General features: G+C 37.3%; 1 protein-coding gene across 1 annotated transcript in view; it reads right to left on the reverse strand.

Moving 5' to 3' along the window:
• igsf11 (immunoglobulin superfamily member 11) overlaps positions 1-23,098 on the reverse strand; it is a 152,687-nt gene that overhangs the window by 60,275 nt on the left and 69,314 nt on the right. The gene's annotated exons all lie outside the window — the stretch shown is intronic.

The following is a 23,098-nucleotide window of genomic DNA, read 5'->3' on the forward strand; positions in this document are numbered from 1 at the left end:
ACACACAAATTATTGTATTGTTCCTGTACATATGGAATACATCATTCAAACATTCACAGTGTAGGTTGGAAAAAGTATGTGAACCCCTAGGCTAATGACGTCAACAAAAGCTAATTAGAGTCAGGAGTTGGCAAACCTGGCTTCCAGATTGGAGGTGTGGGTTAGAGCTACTTTGACTAATAAAAAGCACTCAAATATTTTGAGTTTGCTATTCACAAGAAGCATCTGCTGACGTCAACCATGCCTTGCAAAAAACAGAGATCTCAGAAGACCTACGATCAAGAACTGTTGCATAAAGCTGGAAAGGGTTACAAAGTTATCTCGAAGAGCTTAGATATTCATCTGTCCACAGTTAGACAAATTGTCTATAAATGGAGATGATTTAGTACTGTGGGTACTCTCTCTAGAAGTGGCCGTCAAACCAAGATGACTCAAAGGACACACCGCAGAATGATCAATGAGGTAAAAAAGATCCCTAGAGTGACAGATAAATACTTGAAGGAATCACTGGAACTGATTAACATCTCTGTTCATGAGTCTACTATACGCTGCTTTTCAACAAAAACATTGCTGCGTGCCTGAAGTTTTCCAAAGACCACCCTGACACTCCACAACACTACTGGGAAAATGTTTTGTGGACTGATGAAACTAATGTTGAATTGTTTGGGAAGAACATGCAGCACTACGTATGGCATAAAAAGGGCACAACATACCAACATGAAAACATCATCCTAACGGTGAAGTATGGTGGAGGGAGCATCATGATTTGGGGCTGCTTTGGGGCCTGTAAGCTTGCCACCATGGAGGGAAAAATTAATTCCCAAGTTTATCAAGATAACCTACAGGATAATGTCAGGATTGTTGTGCGCCAGCTGAAGCTCAATAGAAGTTGAGTGATGCAGCAGGACAGTGACCCTAAACATCGAAGTAAATCCACTACAGAATGGCTACAAAAGAAGAAAATCCACCTTCTGGAGTGTCCCAGTCAGAGTCCAGACCTTAACCCAATAGAAATGCTGTGGAGTGACCTCAAGAGAGCCGTACACACCAGACAGCCTGAACTGAAGCAGATCTGTAAGGAAGAATGCTCCAAAATTCCTTTTGAATGTTGTGCAGGTCTAATCCGCAGCTAATGGAAATACTTGGTTGAAGTTATTGCTGCCAAAGGAGGATCGACCAGTTATTAAATCCAAGGGTTCACTTACTTTTTCCACAGCACTGTGAATGTTTAATGTGATGTGTTCAGTAAAGACATGAAAGATTATAATTGTGTGTGTGTTGTTAGCTTAAGCACATTGTGTTTGTCTATACTTGTGACTTTGATGAAGATATGATCACAATTAATGCAGAAAACCAAATAATTCCGAAGGGTTCACATACTTTGAAATGAAACGTACGCAATCCAAAACAACGTGGATTCTGAGGCGATAATACCACATTGAGCATATTATAATCACAACTTGACTGGATGCATTTAAATCATTTAAATAAAAAGTCCAGCTGAATTCAAAGAATTGTAAAATATTTCCTCTTCAGCTTTTCGTCTCACACTGAGACAGTGTAATTTTAACCTCTTCTGCAAGATTTCACGCATTTTCTGTGAAATATCACACTTTAGGGCCTCCAGTGAGTGTGTGCTTAATTTGTGTTTGAACAAGATGCAAAATGTGATCTTTATATTCTGTGTAAGAACAAACGTCACTCTCACGTCTCAGCACACACAACTCACAAACACATAAAACAGTCACACAAATGCTTTTTACGGTAATAATATCTGGACAGGCAACATTAAAGGGGTCATATAACAGAAAACATATAATGCTCTTTTTACATACAAACCATTAACATTTAGAAGTCATTTTTGTGTCCATTTGTCTTTTGCCCGATTTCACGCATTGTTGTTCAGGCATTCCGAAATGTGTCAGAACCAGTGTTGTTACTAAAGTTACTAAAAAATTACTAACTACTTCTCTAAAATTATAATCAGATTAGGTGTGGGCGATATGACCAAAATCTTATATCACGAATAATTTTATGTCGCGATAATGATATATATCACAATATAGGACATTTTCTGGAAAGTTAATAAAAATTGGTTTATATATTAAATAACCATAGTGCAATGTAAATTGTTTGGAACTTGACATGGTCAAAGACAAAAAAAAAAAACTCAATTTGGTTTTAAATCAACCTTACCATAATGCTAAACATCACATTATTCCACATTTCAGTCTGATATGTTGTTGACCAATATTATTTTTTTAAATATTTCCTTAAGAAACTCAACATTTAAAAAAATAAAAAAATTAAATAAAAATAATAATAATAATAATAATAATAATAATAATAATAATTAAAGCTGCAAGCAGCAATGCGGATTCCTCCTCAAAACTGCCAATTATGTAAAGATTGACATGGCAGAGACATGCACTTCACACATGTACACAACATTTCATTAATTTGTTATTAAACATTGCAAGAGTCTTCATATGAACTGGTGATTGAATCAAAGTATCGGTTTTATGACTAGCGGATTTGTAAAGCATTATTTTAGCGTTAGTGATAAATAATAGTAAACTGTAATTCTGTCATCGTTTCACATATCAAGGTGAAATTTTGCACAATACTTCAGAGTGATGTCATCTTGAAGCCTGTTAAACATTAGTCAAAATGGCTTAGATTTTTTGGACATGTGGACATTGAGACAATGTGGACATTTACATAAATGCGCACCTTTCAGCCATTTTGTACTGTATTCATTTTTGATAAATATCAAATTGAAAGACATGCATCCTACACATACGTACCGAGTTTCAAGTCAATTGGAGCTATGGTTCAGGAGGAGTACATTTTTGTAGTTTTGGACAAATTTGTGTTGTACAGGAAAATCCATCATGGTGGACTTTATGGGTTCTAGAGGCTTTTTTGTTCTTTATGAGAAATGAGGCATATGTACCAGGTTTCAGAAATTTTGGACTTATGGGGTGGAAATGGCATCACTGTGAATATGGACAAATTGGGGCGTGGCCTGTAGCGCCACCTATAGGCTCACGTGGGCCATTTTTGGTGTGTTAGTTACTCGTGGCCTGTAGTATCAATGTGCCAAATTTCAAAACTTTTTACCAAGAATATCTTGAGTTATTGGGCAATTTAGAGCTACAGGAATAATAATAATAAGAACGAGGGAGTTGGGATCTCTGGGTCCGTCGTCATGTCCTTACTGGCCCCTTACTATTGATAGGGCACTCCACTGATTCCCTGCAATTCAGGATCAGCCTGATGAGAGGGCTGCTTGAGGAGCACAGTTCAGGGGCCGTCCTGGCTCAGACAGCCAGGTATTTCCCCTCTGAAGTTCCTCAAACCACTTCCCAGGATAGCAGGACCAGACGGCACTGCAAGGTTTGTCTCCAGCACACGGAAGACAAAGAAGAGGCCCTTTAAAAAATACATGTGTGCCGTGCAACACTCCCTTGTGTGTTACTCCATGCTTTGAGGAGTACCACACACTCAAACATTACTGAACCTATAAAAGGTTGTTTAAATGTTCTTTATAGTTAATATGTAATGTTATTTCATACTGCTGAGTAAATATTATTATATGTAAAAGGTTTTTTTTTTTCTTTTTTTTTTTTTATGAAATTTGTAAGTAGTTCTTAAAAGTACTATGGTGTATGAAATTTGTGTCTTTTGTTTAACCATAACTGTAATAAAACTAACATTTCATCATTATTCAATATGTCATTTATTATGCCTCTTGATGAAGCAGAGCCAAGTAACATAGTACTTCACATCATGCAGACTCATGACATTTACAACTTACAAGTGAATAACACTCCTTTCAGCATGTTTTTGTTCCTCTCCATGGATGAATCAGTGACAAAGTGGAAGCGCAAGCTGGCATTTCATCAGTTTACACCTGCAAAAAGAAACCGATTTCACATTATTTTTTTGTGTGTGTGACATGCACACTGAGTATTTGCAAGACATGTTTATTTATATCAGATCCACCACAGACATTCACCATTATGAGGGGCTTGGATCTCTATGTCTGATGTAATGTGAGGAAGGATACTGGTATACCAGTCCCACATTCTCCCAGCCATGTTACAGGGCCTGTGGGGGGTGGGGGGCAAATAGGATGAGAATGACCATGATCACCTGAAAAATGACCAAAGAGAAAGCGGAGTAGTAAAGTAGTAAGGTACTCACCGAGTACATGAGAGCTGTGCAACACTCCCTTTTGTGTTAGCCCATGTTTTGAGTACCACACACTGAAGCATTACTGAGAACTGTGAAATAAAATAAGCAAATGTTAGTTATGGTTATGTTTCAATTGTTATGTATTGTAAATTGTGTATTTTGTCCTTGTAAATGGTTTATAATCTATGAAATGTGCGCATTGTGGGCTTTTGTTGACCACAAATGCAATGTAATTGAATGTTATGAATGCTATTTAGAAGCTGTTATGGTTATGTTGCTTTTATCTGTTAAAATATTTATATTGTTATTCATTATATTGATATTTATAAAAAAAAAAAACTTTTATTATCTATAAACAAATGCATATAAAAAGCATAGATCAATAGATAAAATTAAACAAAATCTAATTTTAAGAATAATGGTAATACGGAACTTATCTCTTGTCTCTCACAGAGCAAAGATACATGTTTTTTGACATCATGTGGATATTTCTCTATATTCCCTATATACTCTAGTAACACATTTGAGCATCTAATGGTGATGGAAGGAAACGGTGTGACTAAAATGCATTACAAAAGTCAAAAAGAGTAACTATGCCAACACAGAAACAAAAACAAAACTGGCTTCAAACTTTATTTTAATTGTCCAGCCAATTGTCATGCTCTGTTTGTTGGAATATGAGCATAGTTGAGCGAAACCCATCTGACACAAGACTTCAGTCATAACTCAAATTTGTAAAATGTGTATTTTGCCTTTGCATTAGAGTTTATTGCTGATGAATTACATATCATGCTACTTTCAATTGCAACCCATTCCTAATATTAGCATTAGAATATAGGCTATACCTCACACAATAGCATTTGATCAAAGTGAACACGATAAAACATTAGATATGTGCAATATGCCCACAACATTACACAAGCAGTGAACAGCACGAGCCATTACGTAAACTACATCAAAGTACGATAAATACAGATCATAAACATATTATTCATGCATTTATCATGGTCTACACATGTTTGCAAACAATTTTCAACAATTCTCAATCGAAAAAGACTTAAAATGTACTCACCAGTAGCAATCCCGTAATGCGTCGGCAGAAAAGTTGCACGTGGGAGCGAAATTCAAAGCCCGAGAAAATAAAAGAAATAAATGTCAATATAAACCGTTGGTTAAAACATTTATTATAGTTTATACGTTTTAAACCAATGAGGAAGGTTTTAAAGTGAAGAAAAAAGCGAAACATGACTTGCAACGCTTACCTATACTCTGTCCTCCAGCTCCAAGCGAGACGAGTCAGCGGTGAACCGTCATGTGACTGCCCAGAGTGTCACGTGACAAGCTTGTGCGTCACACTGGAGTTTAAAATTTTATACATTGTAAAATAACCGGCAAAAAAAAATTCACGCTGGGGGGATCAGTTAAATCATTTAGAGTTACGTGCGAAAGGATTAAACCCTCCTGATGGAGGAATCCTAAACAAAAATTATGGATGTGGCTGGATTTGAACCTGTGACCCTTCACTTACCAGCACAACATCTTAGCCAAGTTAGCTATTCACATTGCTGAGTATTTCTGCTTTCAGTTTCTGTATAAAAAAAGAACCAGTGGCTAGCATTGTCAGATTTGGCCCAAGTTCAACCAGCTGTAATTCGGTCATCTTTTGACATATCAAGGGGAAACTTTGCACGGTACTTCAGAGTGATGTCATCTTGAAGACTGTTAGGTTTGAAAAGCCATCAGTCAAAATGACATTTGATTTATTGACACATGTATATTGAGGCAATGTGGACATTTACATAAATACGCCCCTTTCAGCCACTTTGTATTGTATTCGTTTTTGCTAAGTAACAAATTGAAAGACATCAATTCTACACATGGGTACCAAATTTCAAGTCAATTGGATCTACGGTTCAAGAGAAGAAGATTTTTGTAGGTTTTCCCAAATTTTCACTGTACATGATAATCCATCATGGCGGACCTTATGGGTCCTTGAGGCTTTTTTGTTCCCCATGAGAAATGAGGTATGTACACCAAGTTTCAGAAGAATTGGACAAATGGGGTGGAAATGCCATCACTTTGAAAATGGTTGCTAGGGAGCTAGGGAGGGTAGAGTCACGTTGGGTTAACCTCCTCGTGGTCGCTATAATGTGGTTCGCTCTCGGTGGGGCGCGTGGTGAGTTGTGCATGGATGCTGCGGAGACGCGCTATGTATATAACACGCTCAACAATGATTGACAGTTTCAGACGCGGAGGCAACTGAGATTCGTCCTCCGCCACCCGGATTGAGGCGAGTCACTACGCCACCACGAGGACTTATTGGGAATTGGGCGTGCCAAATTGGGGAGAAAAAACAAACAAAAAAAAAACGTTTGGTCTATGGCTACATGAATAATAACACATCTGGTTTAATGGCACTCTCTTTAAATCACACCACAGTTAATGCAAGAATGCACATTAAGTTTGTACAACTGTGATGGACAAGTATTCATATCTTGCAACATGCGCACACTTGACAAAAGTATGTTTATGGCCTAAGGTTCGAAAAGAAGATGGAAAATGGTCATGAACAACTAAATTATGACTAACATTAACCATTAAGTGGACTTCAGGGGAAAAAAATAATGAAATGCTTCAGAATATGACTCTATAAAGAACAGAAAAATGATCGTAACATTTGTCCATAAGTGCTGAATGATGATTCAGGCATTAACCTGATCTCTGTTTGTATTTGCTTCTCAGTAACCGTGTATGGACATGGTCAGACTTGCGTCTTGCGTCTGTCGGTTCTGAGCAGAGGTGAAAATAGCCAAGAAAACTCCAGAGAGCTGCAGTGTTTCACAGCATCAGATTTAGATGCTCTGGAGATGGACACACCCTCCTTGGTATTTCGACATTACAAAGATGAAACCCAAACCATGGACCCTGGAATAGCCCTGCCACCCGAGACCTCGAAACACGAAACTGTCTCACACTCAAGATGGGAAGCTCCCTCAGCCCAAGTCACACACAGGACATAACCGTTATGTATGCGTCAGGCCCCGTCAATTAGATCCGGGCCTGTTTACTCTCTCTGTAAATAACTGTTGACACAAATTTCACGTCGCAGCTGCTGTAGATTAAAAATAACCCTGACTGCAGATGTCCCGAGAAAACAGTGCATTTAAAATGCACAAAAACACAAAGGTGATGAAGCTGCAGTTTGGAAAAACAAACCACACCTGAGCTTATTAAAACCACAGGAAAAAAAATCTCAATACAGTGAGGCACTTACAATGGAAGTGAATGGGGCCAATGCGTAAACATTAAAATACTGTTTCAAAAGTATAGTCACAAGACGTAAACAATATGTGTGTTAACATGATTTTAGTGTGGTCGCTATAATGTGGTTCTCGCTCTCGGTGGGGCGTGTGGTGAGTTGTGCATGGATGCCGCGGAGAATAGCGTGAAGCCTCCACACACGCTACGTCTCCGTGGTAACACGCTCAACAAGCCATGTGATAAGATTGAGGCGAATCACTACACCACCACGAGGACTTAGAGCGCATTGGGAATTGGGCATTCCAAATTGGGGAGAAAAAAAAGAAAAAAAAAACTTCTAAAGAGAAAGAAAGAGAGAAAAAGAGACTCTGCTTTAGTTTGTTCTTGTCTGCACAGCTGGCACAACTGGAGCCCAGAAGAACTATAGAGGAATCAACAGTCATGTGACCAGAGCTGGTGCCCAGATGGGTGATTAGAGACAACCCTCTACTCCACCACTTCTAGATGATGTACGACACACACACACACACAAAACTGCTGTTAAATGGCCCATGAGTAATTTCGCAGAAACGGCTGTGAGGTGTCTAAATAACAGCAGCAAGACACACACAAAATCAATTTATTCTGAAACAGCAGCATGTCTTTGAAGTTTTACTCGTCGTTAAAGGCAAAGCGTTTAATTACCGCATAAACAAACACGCCTACACACATCCATATCTTCTCCACACTCTTATGTCAATGTAGTGCGGGCATGTAAACGCAAATTCTGTTTCTTAAACTTGTTTTCTCACCCCGGTTTGGATCATTCTTGTGTCATGCTAAAAAATGTTTCACCTTAAAGTCAACATGAAATGTAAAATTGACTATTTACTTTCTTAATAATTGTTTCTGATCTTATTGTGAACAATTGATCGGTTATTTCAATTAATCCCAAAGCAAAAAAAAAACAAAAACAATTCGTAATCTTTCAACAAAATTAAAATAACTTTGACCAGACTTGTTTATAACACGGATGATGGCATTCTTTTGCAGTTCTCTCCTCATTCTCTCCTGTTGTCCGAGTGTTTTGTGTGAGAGAGTGAGATCATGTCACAGTTAATCTCAAGTGCTTGTCGAAGTAACATCATCATCTGACAATGGGTTTGTAAAACTACAGAAGCACCTCAAACCATGCAGAAGAGAACACTATACCGCCCCAGGCACGAGAGAGAGAGAGAGAGAGAGAGAGAGAGAGAGAGAGAGAGAGAGAGAGAGAAAGGTCTGCCAGCCCACAATCCATCGCCGCTCCTCATCACAGCCCAAGAGACTCTTCTAAACAACCCTAAATCTCCTTTCTCATTGTACTGCCTCTATGTGATCACATAGTTTAAAGCAGCTTTACAGAAAATCATACTGTAATGGTTTACTAGTTCACTAATTTAGTTAACTAAATTAGTTAACTAGTTTAGTTTACTAGTTCAGTTCACTATTTTAGCTCACTAGTTTAGTTTACCAGTTTTGTTTAGTAGTTTAGTTTACTAATTTAGTTCACTAGTTGAATTCACTAGTTTAGTTTAGTTTAGTTTACAATTTTAGTTTACTAAATTAGTTCACTAGCTTAGTTTAGTTTACAATTTTTGTTTACTATTTTAGTTAAATTCACTATTTTAGTTTAGTTCACTTGTTTACTTTAGTTCACTAGTTTAATCTACTAGTTTAGTACACTAAATAAGTTAACTAGTTTAGTTTAGGTCAAGTCATGTTTATTTGTATAGCGTGTATCACAATACACATAGTTTAAAGCAGCTTTACAGAAAATCATATTGTAATGGTTTACTAGTTCACTAATTTAGTTAACTAGTTTAGTTTACTAGTTCAGTTCACTATTTTACCTCACTAGTTTAGTTTACGAGTTTTGTTTAGTAGTTTAGTTTACTTATTTAGTTCATTAGTTTAATTAGCTAGTTTAGTTTAGTTTCAGTTTACTAGTTTATTTAACTAGTTTTGTACACTAAACAAGTATAATAGTTTTGCTTAGTTTAAGTCAAGTCAAGCCTTTGTATATTTGTATGTTTATTTGTATAGAGCATTTTACAGAACACATAGTTTAAAGCAGCTTTACAGAAACTCATACTGTAATGGTTAACTAGCTCACTAGTTTAGTTTACTAAATTAGTTAACTAGTTTAGTTTACTAGTTCAGTTCAGTATTTTAGCTCACTAGTTTAGTTTACTGATTTAGTACACTAAATAAGTTCACTAGTTTATTTACAGTTTACAAGTTTAGTTCACTAGTTTAGTACACTGAATGTCTAGTTTAGTTAAGTCAAGTCTTTGTATTTGGTTTTTTACAGAAAATCATAACACATCAACTAGTTTAGTTTACTAGTTTAGTTCACTAGTTTAGTTCATTAGTGTAGTTTAGTTCACTAGTTTAGTTCAGTAGTTTAGTTCATTAGTGTAGTTTAGTTCACTAGTTTAGCTCAGTTTAGTTTAGTTTAGTTTAAGGCCACTACACCCCACCAGAATAAGAACAGTTTCTTGCTTCAAAACAAGGCAAAACTTGAATAATTGAAGAAATAATTATTGTTTTCAAACAGGATTCCCAAACACTGGATTTTTATATGCCCCTTCATCAGCCATTGGTGAAACAAACAATTAGTTCCACCCCAAACTCATGCCATTGGTTGAGTCAGTGTTGTTGTGTCAGGCTGGCAGTGCCACTCAAACAAACACAGCAATGTTGTGCCCTAGATCCACAGAGTTGACACTTTTCAGGGTAATCTTCCTATGAATTGTTTACTTCGAATTGTCACTGCATATTATGCTGGTTTAGAAGAAAGTATTTTAACATCGAAAAAATGACAACAGCTTTAAATGTACTTTCGCAGACGACAGACTACACTGTGAGCACTGGTCAGTTTCTGGTCAAGATTCAGTTTTTAAATGGCACTTCCTTCCTCACAAACTTGTATGGGAAAGTCGCAAAAAAAAAAAAAAACAAAAAAAAAAACCTACTTTAAAATTCAAACTCTCTGATTAATGAGGCTGAGGACTCCTCAAACTTGAAACTGGATTAATTTGCACATCATTTTGAATGGAACATACAGAATAAACAAGACATTCAAGGCACTCTAATTTCATTAAACAGCTCTGTTACTATAAACATGCTGTGATCAGCAATGCATGAATGTGTGTTTCCTGATTGCAGGGAAATTATGGTGGTGTTACATTAGAGTCCTGTGGTGGAGCTTACGAATGAGCCGGGCCAAACACGAGGACCATCATGCTTGAATAAGGTGAGTTCAGGTGTAAAAGTCACCTTGAACCCACAGGAAACACTGCTGTGATTAATGGCCAAACCCTCCAGCGGCAGAGTCCAATTTCACGTCACATTTCATTTACCGATTAATAGAAAATGAATACACTATTTATATGTAAAGAAATTGAATGATTTGAAGAAAGGTCCTGAAATGAACAGAGAAACAAACCCAACTTCCATCAGACAAATGTCACAAAAGGCACAAGTAAAAATATAAGCTGATTGATACAATAAATTGCGTTAATTTGTGACTGATGTTTTTGGGTGAATCTCATTAACATACCTGACAGGTTCAAGGGCGTAGATTTAGCTTTTGGAGGGGTGGTGTTGCAGCGTGAAGCATTTACCCATGTTTCCATTGATCATGATATAAATAATGGAGAGGAGGTTGTACTTGCTTGTTTTGATTATTTGGTGGGGGGGGGTTACCTCCCCCAATTCCCCCAGAATCTACACCCCTGGACAGGTTATATTTGACTCCAAAATCAAAAGAAAGAATAGATGTAGATTCTATTCTATGTAGATATATATGTAGATGTAGGGGTGTAGATTCCGGGGGAATGGGGGGAGGTAACCCCCCCCCAGCATCTACACCCCTGGACAGGTTATATTTGACCCCAAAATCAAAAGAAAGAATTAAGAAATTATATTTTGTTTTAAAGAAATAAAAGCCTAATTTTAGGAACATTTTCATTATTGGAATGGCAAATAATATAATAAAAATGATGTATTATTTAAACTGTAGGCCTATATACTATGGAGGACCAATGTACTCAAAATGAACGTGGATAGTATGAAATGTTTTAAACAATAAATACATTTTCTATGGATTTTTATTATTGGTTTATTTAATTATTTAGTTATTCATTTACTTCAGAAGAAATTGGTATATTTAATTGTTGCTTTTAAATTATTTATTTATTGTTTTTAATTATTTAATTTTGTTTTAAATTAATTTATCTGCAATATTTGTCTTATTGCCCTTAATATTAATATTAATACAAATATTAATATTTTAATTTAGATTTTAATTTAAAAAAGTATTCTCATAATGATAATCTAAAGAGAATAATCATTAAGTATAATAGGGAATTTAAAAGTAAAATGTCCAGACACTGTACAGTAAAGAGAATTGGTCTTGAAATTTCGGTCACAATCTTACTGGTCCTAAAATAGACTTAGTTACATTACAAGAATATAATTTCTTATTTTTTTCCCTTTCATTTTTTAAGTCAAATATAACCCAGAAATATGTAGATTCACTGTTTTAATACTTTAAATAGCTCACGTACTCCATTCTTACACACAAACAAAAATGTATACTAATACACAAACACACACCTGAGACCAATGTCAGCTAAGAGCATGTGTGTATTGGCATGTGTGTATTGGCATGGATTTATACTGTGACCCAGAACAGGCACCGGGTGTTTGTTGGGTTTGCTCAAGGCTACAAGCGGGTGAGCGTACAACAGGAAGATGTTCCGAGATGAATCTGAGATTCAGCTTTTCACTATGTGTTGGTTTGTGTGCATGTGGCAAAGTCAGTAATGAATCACATTATGAGGAATGTCATGCCACACAGAGACTCCTTTATATAAGACATGAAAGGAAATGCTTTCCCCGCTTTCAACTGGTCTTTCAGACACAACCACAACTGTAAACCCTGAGCAGAACGCCCGCTCCTGGCAGCTCGGCACAGAAATGAAAAATTACAATTTGAAATGTCTGAAAAATTTATTCATGCATTGATATTGTTTCTGGGTGGCATACGTTAGTCCGTCAGCCTGCCTGAATATAAATGTGCTAAAATCAATGACCTCCCAAGGGGATTGTTTTGCTGAGTTTCTGTGCGTTTCTGGCCTCTAATATGCTCCTAAGAGGGTTGAGATACACCGTGAAGCGATGGTTCAGAGGAATAACTTCTGATCTGCAGAGCTATGGCTCTTTCTGACAGCTCGCTGCTCCATGTATGAATAAATAAATCCACTCAAAGGGTGGCCACAGAGCCACTGCTTTTATAAACTGAAGAAGTCCTAAAAAGAGAGCGACAGTCACAAACCAAAGTAACGATCGTCTCTCAAACAGAATTGACTATGAAGCAAGAAGAAAAGTATGAAACAAATTGAACATGTTTTGCATTTATTGACCAAAAGTACCAAAATAGATACAACCTCAATTCCAAAAAAGTTGGGACAGTATGAAAAATGCTAATAAAAACAAAAAGGAGTGATTTGTAAATTATATTCACCCTTTGCTATATTGAAAGCACCACAGCTACACATTATATGATGCTTTACCTTGTGAATTTCATTTTTTTATTTTTATTTTTATGTACAGTAATTTATAATCAGATGATTGTAACATGCTCCAAAAAAGTTGGGATGTTTTGACACTATTAATCATGGTTTTAATACAGCAATACTGAAGTAGCCTTCTACTGTAGTAACCATGGTTTTACTCTAACAATATTTGAGTAAGAATGCCTATGTAATGAATTTTGTAACCATGGTTAATATTGTGGTTACTATGGTTTGTCAGTGTGACAAACCATACGTTCCATTCAAAATCTGATCAAATAATAAATAAAAAATTAAATTAAAATCAAGTCCCATTCTACATTAATTTCTACAGGGGTTTTGTTTTCATCATGAAGGGCCCTGTAATTTCCACGATGCAGGAAATGCGGAATTGAGACATAAAAACGTAATTATAATTTAAACGTGGAATTTCACAGAATTGTACAATTTTGGGATGAAATTAATTGACAACCTTATAGTTAATCTAATAAAAATTTCGATATGGGCAAGTGTGATTATTAAACTGCAAAAGGATACAATTAATTACATTTTAAATATTTTGTTGAAAATTATTGTACTTTCATTTGATTAAAGTTTTATCCATTCATTTGATTAGACACTGTTTTGATGATAAATTTAATCCTTGTGCTGTGTTTGTTTTGTGCTAACACATTTTGTGTTCCTGGTCAAAAATGACCGGCCCACTAAGATTGTTTATAAATCTCTCATATTGCATATATTATCACAAGATATGTTATTATTTATTATCAACTTATTTTTTAGTAATTATGACAGGTTTTGTCCTTATTTTTGTAACATATTTAAAAATATATTATTATTATTATTACTATTATTTTTGATAGAAGGATTCAAACTGAGCTCATAGTGGGCTAGTGGGGGCACTTCCTGCGGAAAAAATAAAGAAAAATAATTACGTAATAAATTAATAGCCACTTCCTTGATTTGAGCAAAATTGGTGTCATTTTAAAGCTTAGAATCTGGAATTTAGAATACATGTGGATCATACCAATTCTTAAATAATGCTTTTTAATTTGCTGACAAATAAGAACTGTTTCGTTCTCATCATTTGCAAATTTATCACAACAATTATATTCAGAGTTGGTAAAACCATAAAAAAAGTTGAGATAGTCATGTGTTATATATCGCTGGAAAGGTCTCAACTTGTAGAATGCAATGAGCAAATTTTAACCCACTCTTAGGTAAAACTGCAGTGAGTTTTAGTGTATGAAATTCCCACAGACACACATAAATATAATAAACAGGAGTGTCTATTTGTCACGTTTTTCCTTATTACTTCCTGAAACATACATAAAACATAGACAATGACATATCTTAACTTACAGCAGACTATCCTGATTCAAACGAGCCCAAACACAACATAATATGATCAGTAGATCTTGAAATATTCCTCAAAGAGTGTACATGGAAAGACAATGCACAAAAGGACGCTCAACACACATTGTGTGTGTGTGCACACATGTCCGAGGACTTTGTGTATGCAAACACACATCCACATGTGCTCATCTAAAGGATTGTGATGCTGCTAAACACTTAATATTTCTGTATTTTGTAGTCTAATCCATTCACTTCCAATGGCCGGTCATTTTTGACCGGGAACACAACAAGTGTAACAAAAATAAATAAAACAAAACAAAACAAAAAATGTAAATTAAATTGTCAATTTTGTGTGTGTGTGATTTCAGATACCATATGTGAAAAAGTCAAGGAATTTTATTCCAATTGGATTAAGTAAAACAAAAAATTGTGAAAACAAAAATGACTGGAACACAACATAGGGTTTAATTAAAACATAAAACATGGAATCCAGAGAAATTAAAATGGAAAACACAGAATCTGGGAAAAAACACAATTAATTTCATAGGGCCCTACATTATGGTTACATTATGGTTACAAGCTACACTGTGAATTCATAGTGTCATAATGACCATAAAACAATAGCAATACAATTATTGCCACACAAAAACTATCACCCCTTATCTTTTCCAAAGAAAACTTTCTTCTAATTCAAAACATTTTTCTTGGTCAAACAATAAACTCCTAAATTACCAGTGATTAAACTCTCAATGGATTTGATCTGCTGCTAGGAGACAGATTTCTTTCAGATCACTGAGAGAACGTTTTACTCTTTCAAACAATTAAAGATTCCTCGAGCTATAACGTCTGTGTTTTGGCTTTCATGAAGTGAACTTCTGTCTCTTTTTCAAGCTGTCTTGATGTCCTGAGGCCCCTGAAGACAATCAACGTCTGTTTTAAACAGTCCCTCTCTCTCTAGAAGCAAACACAAATCTGTTTTAGGTGCTTTCTTCATGTTGGAAATAAAAGACGGAGAACTTGTGACTCAGATGAAACAGAAGGACAGAGAGGAAAGACAGAGAGGAGAGAATGTGTTGTTTTGATTCTGGTTTCAGGGCTCCATTACCCACGTAGCACAAAAAACATGTTACTCTGAGTGCACTCCGGTTAACGCACCAATAAGGTCACCTTGGTTAATCTTTAAAGCAACATGTTCATATTTAATTGCTCGAACACGTGTGTTTGCTAAATGACAGAGACGTGACCTTAGATGTTGCTCTTTTATAGCTCGGAAGACTTGATGGAGTTTTGTTTCATTTAGGAATCTTAGGAACTTTGTCTCAGATGTTAGATGTAAAATTTCTTATGAAAGATAACAAAAGATAAAAATTAGATGATTGTTGACATGCAATAAGAGTATAGAGCTATACAAATAATGTGGATACTTTTAATTAGCTTTAATAAAAAAGAAATTCCACCAATGTAAAAAGATGAATGAGTCACAAATGTCACTAATGTTTTCTTAAGATGGTTTGTCTTAGATTTGATTCACTTACGTGACTTACATCAATCAGAGTTCAACTATCATATTTAGGCCTACAATTCAATTAAAACTTAAAGCTACCAAACTGGCAAGTAACTTGTATTTGGCGCTCTGTGAGTGTTAATTTTAGATCCTGCATGTGAGATTACTGAAGTCTCTTTCTCAGGAGAAAAATAAATGAAGCAGAAGAACCAGATCGGTATTTCAAAAATACCAAAACTGAATGATGTTCATAACTTTCCATTCCATTAACGGTTCTCGAAAATGCCTTTTGACTGACTGCAAAGCATCTGCATGTTTGAATCCCAAATTAATGACTCTTATGAGCCGGTTATTTTGTTCTACAGTACAGCACGAAACATACAGCACGACCAGTGTAGACTGATTCCCAAACAAATGACTCTTATGAGCCGGTTCTTTTGAATCTACAATGCAAAACATATAGCGTTACCAGTGTAGACTGATTCCCAAATAAATGACTCTTATAGCACTGCCAGTTTAGACTGATTCCCAAACAAATGACTCATATAGCGTTACCAGTGTAGACTGATTCCCAAACAAATGACTCATATAGCTTTACCAGTGTAGACTGATTCCCAAACAAATGACTCATATAGCGTTACCAGTGTAGACTGATTCCCAAACAAATGACTCATACAACAATACCAGTGTAGACTGATTCCCAAACAAATGACTCTTACAGCACTACCAGTGTAGACTGATTCCCAAACAAATGGCTCATATAGCGTTACCAGTGTAGACTGATTCCCAAACAAATGACTCATATAGCACTACCAGTGTAGACTGATTCCCAAACAAATGACTCATATAGCGTTACCAGTGTAGACTGATTCCCAAACAAATGACTCATATAGCTCTACCAGTGTAGACTGATTCCCAAACAAATGACTCTTATAGCGCTACCAGTGTAGACTGATTCCCAAACAAATGACTCATATAGCACTACCAGTGTAGACTGATTCCCAAACAAATGACTCTTATGAGCCGGTTCTTTTGAATCCACAATGCAAAACATATAGCGTTACCAGTGTAGACTGATTCCCAAATAAATGACTCTTATAGCGCTGCCAGTTTAGACTGATTCCCAAACAAATGACTCATATAGTGCTACCAGTGTAGACTGATTCCCAAACAACTGAATCTTATAGCTTTACCAGTGTAGACTGATTCCCAAACAAATGACTCATATAGCGTTACCAGTGTAGACTGATTCCCAAACAAATGACTCATATAGCGTTACCAGTGTAGACTGATTCCCAAACAAATGACTCATATAGCACTACCAGTGTAGACTGATTCCCAAACAAATGACTCATATAGCACTACCAGTGTAGACTGATTCCCAAACAAATGACTCTTATAGCACTACCAGTGTAGACTGATTCCCAAACAAATGACTCATATAGTGCTACCAGTGTAGACTGATTCCCAAACAAATGACTCTTATAGCACTACCAGTGTAGACTGATTCCCAAACAAATGACTCATATAGCGTTACCAGTGTAGACTGATTCCCAAACAAATGACTCATATAGCACTACCAGTGTAGACTGATTCCCAAACAAATGACTCTTATAGCACTACCAGTGTAGACTGATTCCCAAACAAATGACTCTTATAGCGCTACCAGTGTAGACTGATTCCCAAACAAATGACTCATATAGCGCTACCAGTGTAGACTGATTCCCAAACAAATGACTCTTATGAGCCGGTTCTTTTGAATCCACAATGCAAAACATATAGCGTTACCAGTGTAGACTGATTCCCAAATAAATGACTCTTGTAGCGCTGCCAGTTTAGACTGATTCCCAAACAAATGACTCATATAGTGCTACCAGTGTAGACTGATTCCCAAACAACTGAATCTTATAGCTTTACCAGTGTAGACTGATTCCCAAACAAATGACTCATATAGCGTTACCAGTGTAGACTGGTTCCCAAACAAATGACTCATATAGCGTTACCAGTGTAGACTGATTCCCAAACAAATGACTCATATAGCACTACCAGTGTAGACTGATTCCCAAACAAATGACTCATATAGCACTACCAGTGTAGACTGATTCCCAAACAAATGACTCTTATAGCACTACCAGTGTAGACTGATTCCCAAACAAATGACTCATATAACACTACCAGTGAAGACTGATTCCCAAACAAATGACTCTTATAGCGCTACCAGTGTAGACTGATTCCCAAACAAATGACTCTTATAGCGCTACCAGTGTAGACTGATTCCCAAACAAATGACTCATATAGCACTACCAGTGTAGACTGATTCCCAAACAAATGACTCATATAGCGCTACCAGTGTAGACTGATTCCCAAACAAATGACTCTTATGAGCCGGTTCTTTTGAATCTACAATGCAAAACATATAGCGTTACCAGTGTAGACTGATTCCCAAATAAATGACTCTTATAGCACTGCCAGTTTAGACTGATTCCCAAAGAAATGACTCATATAGCGCTACCAGTGTAGACTGATTCCCAAACAAATGACTCTTATGAGCCGGTTCTTTTGAATCTACAATGCAAAACATATAGCGTTACCAGTGTAGACTGATTCCAAAATAAATGACTCTTATAGCACTGCCAGTTTAGACTGATTCCCAAACAAATGACTCATATAGCGCTACCAGTGTAGACTAATTCCCAAACAACTGAATCTTATAGCTTTACCAGTGTAGACTGATTCCCAAACAAATTACTCATATAGCGTTACCAGTGTAGACTGATTCCCAAACAAATGACTCATACAGCGCTACCAATGTAGACTGATTCCCAAACAAATGACTCTTATGATCCGGTTCTTTTGAATCTACACTGCAGAACATACAGCACGACCAGTGTAGACTGATTCCCAAACAAATGACTCTTATAGCGTTACCAGTGTAGACTGATTCCCAAACAAATGACTCGTATAGCGTTACCAGTGTAGACTGATTCCCAAACAAATGACTCATACAGCGCTACCACTGTAGACTGATTCCCAAACAAATGACTCTTATGAGCCGGTTCTTTTGAAACTACACAGCAAAATATACAGCGCAACTCTCTTATCATTCAGTTCTTTTTAGTGAATCAAAAACCTACTGAGCAGCAAGTCATTCATTTTGTCTGACTCAAAAAGAAACCAAGAACTCTGACTGTGTTATGTGTCCTCAAAGCTTGTGAGACTTAATTCAGAGTAATTACTGGATGGTTGTTGATATGACAATGTGTAGTTAAAGATACACTTTATGAGTTTTGTAGTAATTAGTGGTGCTTTATTAAAATAAATCAGGGGTCTTCAACCATTTTCAGGCCAAGGACCCCTTAGTGGGTAGAGAGACGGAGCCATGACCCCGGTTACATATTATATAAAATTGATTGTTGCGTTGTATGCCTATAAAAACATGCATGGTAGGCTACCACATTATTGTAAGTACATACTTCATGATGTTTACATTGCAAAGCCACTGAAATAATCATTAAAAGCTGCCCTGCTGAAAAGACAGCTGGTTGGCTGGTTTTAGCTGGTTGCTCAGCCTGGTCATGCTGGTTTTAGAGGGGTTTTGAACACTTTTTTATCTTTTCAAGCTGGTATGCTGAGCTTAACTGGTCTCCCAGCCTGACTAGCTAAAAAGTGTTCAAAACCATCTAAAACCAGCATGACCAGGCTGAGTGACCAGCTAAAACCAGCCAACCAGCTTCTGCTGACTTGCGCTGTTTAGTCACACTCTGAGATGTGGAATGCAGGTGCGAGGGACTTTAACATGTCGATGGATTAAAATACATACTCCTCTCTCTCGATATCGCTCACATTGAGTGATTATTACAAATGCCAATGGTTGATCAAACAATAAACAGCAGTACCATTGTGGACCCCCTGTTTGAAGACGCTTGAAATAAATTAAGAATGAATCAAATACAGTATCTTAATTGTTTGTTTCCCATTTAATCTTATCACTGTCAAGGAGACACAACTGAGATATTCAAGAGATCTCATTTGTGTATTTCCTTTCCTGCGGATGGATCAAAAGGATCCTTGTTTACTAACGCCATTAACAATTCTTGAAGAGGCCAGCAGTTGTGATCGGATGCTCTGTGATTGTGAGAGGGTTCAAAGAACGGGAGAAAGAGAGAGAAGAGGCGATGAAACAGAGTGAAGGGCAGAGAGCAAAAGAGAGGGAGGAGATGAAGGATAAAGAGAGAGAGCTGGTAGAGAGATTACATGCAAAACACTCAGGGACACATACACGCACATCTAAACACAGCATAGATGATGCACACAGGTCTTCTGCAGTTTTGACGATGATAAATAACATTTCTGATCGGGTATTTCTTCAACTACGGCCACTTTTATGCCCCATTTATTAAAACTAACACATTCACAAGCACACAAACATAATTCTTTATTTATTATTTTATGCTTGTCAGAGACCCAGACTTTCAATCTTAAAATATAAAAAATCCATTGTAGAGCCGAGGAGGGCGGGGCCGGGCAGGAATGACGCATGCCCGGTCCCCAATCAGCCTGATGGGGCACGCGAGGGATAAAGGCGGCCGGGGACGACAGTTCGGGAGAGAGAGAATTACAAGCAGCTGTACTGTGTGTTTATGGTTGTGTGTTTTTGGTTAAGTTTATTATTAAACTATTATTTATATTCTTAAGCCGGTTCTCACCTCCTCCTTTCCACTGAACCCCCTTACACTGGTGCCGAAACCCGGGAAGGAGGAGGGATTCCCGTCGTAGAGTCCTCGACACTGCCGTCCACCCAGGGGAGCGCCGCTGCCATCCGACGGGGGATGGAGTAGCCGGACCACCCGGACGCGGGGAACGGCTGCCGTCCGCGAGGCGAGTGGGGACTGGACTCCCCGACTGCCTGGAGCGAGGGAGCCACTGCCGGAGGAGTGCCCTGCCGTCCCCCGGGAACGCGGAGGGTTCGAGAGAAGACCGCCGTCCGCGGGGGGAGGAGGGAAGCGACTCCCCGACCGCCTGGAGTGGTAGGGCCGCTGCCAGGGTTCGGAGGTCTGACTCCGGTCCGCCCGGGGAGGAGCGGCTGTCGTCCGCCTGAGAGGATGGAGGAGTGATCGAGGACCACGCAACGGTGCATCAGAGAACCGGTGAGTTTCTTTTTCTCTCTCTCCTCTCTCTCTCTCTGTCGCTCCGTGTTGGCCTTTCCTTCGCCTATTTTGTTTTGCTGTTGTTTTTCCCCTCCTGTCTCCTCCCAGGTCGAGGAAGGCGGGGATGACCTGCCGGCAGTCGGGGCGCAAGGCACGCCCCCTGGAGAGGAAGTGGGGGATGTACGTCATGCCGGGGGCTCCCCGCCTGAGGCAACGCCGGGAGGAGTGTAGAGCCGAGGAAGGCAGGGCCGGGCTGGAATGACGCATGCCCGGTCCCCAATCAGCCTGATGGGCTGCGCGAGGGATAAAGGCAGCCGGGGACGACAGTTCGAGAGAGAGAGAATTACAAGCAGCTGTACTGTGTGTTTATGGTTGTGTGTTTTTGGTTAAGTTTATTATTAAACTATTATTTATATTCTTAAGCCGGTTCTCGCCTCCTCCTTTCCACTGAACCCCCTTACATCCATCAAAACTATTATCGTCATTATATTTTGGGGAAAAAAAACGATGATAATCTAAACAGAGTAAAATAAACAAACTATTTCAATTTCAAAAATTATTTATAGCATGTTTTACAAATTATGTCTGTCCCTTGTGTAGTGTTTTTTCCACTATGTACAACAACTTTGACATTGATAAGGTTTTATTGATATTAGGTAAGTTAGTGTACTTGTTTACCAACAAGCCAAACGTGTCATTGAAGAGCATGCTTTATATTAAATGTGAGACAAGTAAAACAAAAAATCAGTTAAATGTACAGTAAAATATCGGCAGCTGTGTTTGCCAGAAATGTACCGTAAAAAATAAGGTGACCATGTTTCAGGCTTTACAGGATGTGATCTTGATGCATGTATATTTTACGGTCCACTACCGTTTATATTATTAAATGATATAAACTTGAGATACTAACCTTCTGGAACTATTAAAGTCTACTTTTCACTTTAAAATGTATTATTAATCACCGTAGTAACTGCAAAAGGCCACATGATGACTTCAAGTTCATCAAGAGTGACTGTCACTTTTAGCTTACTTGCTTGGGGTTGTAAAACAATATTCTTTGTTAAGCTGCTTTTGGAACAATATTTATTGTGTAAAGAGCTATAAAAATACCTTTGAACTGAACTGAAAATGTTTCCTTTCAGGTTTAATATCTAACATTAATCGTGGCTAGAACAAGCTGTCATCCTAATCCAAAGTAGGCCTAAATATTTTCTGGATAATATTTTAATCATTTATGTTGGCTTTAGTACAATTACAATATAAAAGCCAATTTTTTCATCATACAAACAACATGCTTTCTTTAAAATACCAATGTTGCTATTTTTCTCACAGAGTATAAATGGGTCTTTATGTATGAAAATATGTAGGTGGCTTTATTTTATTTTTGAAGGTTGTCCCTCGCAAGGGGATTGTCATATTTGGGGGGTCCTTGGTTGAGGTCGACCGATAGTGGATTTTATGGTTACCGATAACTAAGGTGGTGGAAAAGGCAGATAACCGTTTAATCAGACGAAAGTTTTTAAAATCGATTTATAGAATGTTAAAAAATGTTCTTAGACTTTCGTTACTATGGCAGGCACATACATAGAACCTACAAGAGTACAAAATTAATACAATCCCAGATGCAGTTTATTGTGAAACCAAAATCCCAATAATAACCAGATTTTTTTTTTTTTTTTTTGAAGATTTGATTTTTTGAAGCATAATGGGGAACTATAAACAAGCCCAATTACTTCAATTTAGAACACTTGAGTTTAGGGTTGTGCGGTTTACCGGTACTGACGAAGTATCGCGATACCAAAAATATCAAAACGGTACGATATCATCTTGTTGCTAATTTCGGTACCATATTACAGTATGCTGTCATTAGCAAAATGATATGAGATGTGACAGTTTTGAGATGAAATCAATGACAATTTGAAAATAAAATATAAAACCTCTGGATATGGCAAAAGTGTGATTATTAAACATCAGAAGGATGTAATTTAATTATATATTATACAGTCACATGCACATGCCGCTCTGCTCCG

Source organism: Myxocyprinus asiaticus, chromosome 31 (assembly GCF_019703515.2).
Source record: "Myxocyprinus asiaticus isolate MX2 ecotype Aquarium Trade chromosome 31, UBuf_Myxa_2, whole genome shotgun sequence".
Taxonomy (NCBI): Eukaryota; Metazoa; Chordata; class Actinopteri; order Cypriniformes; family Catostomidae; genus Myxocyprinus; species Myxocyprinus asiaticus.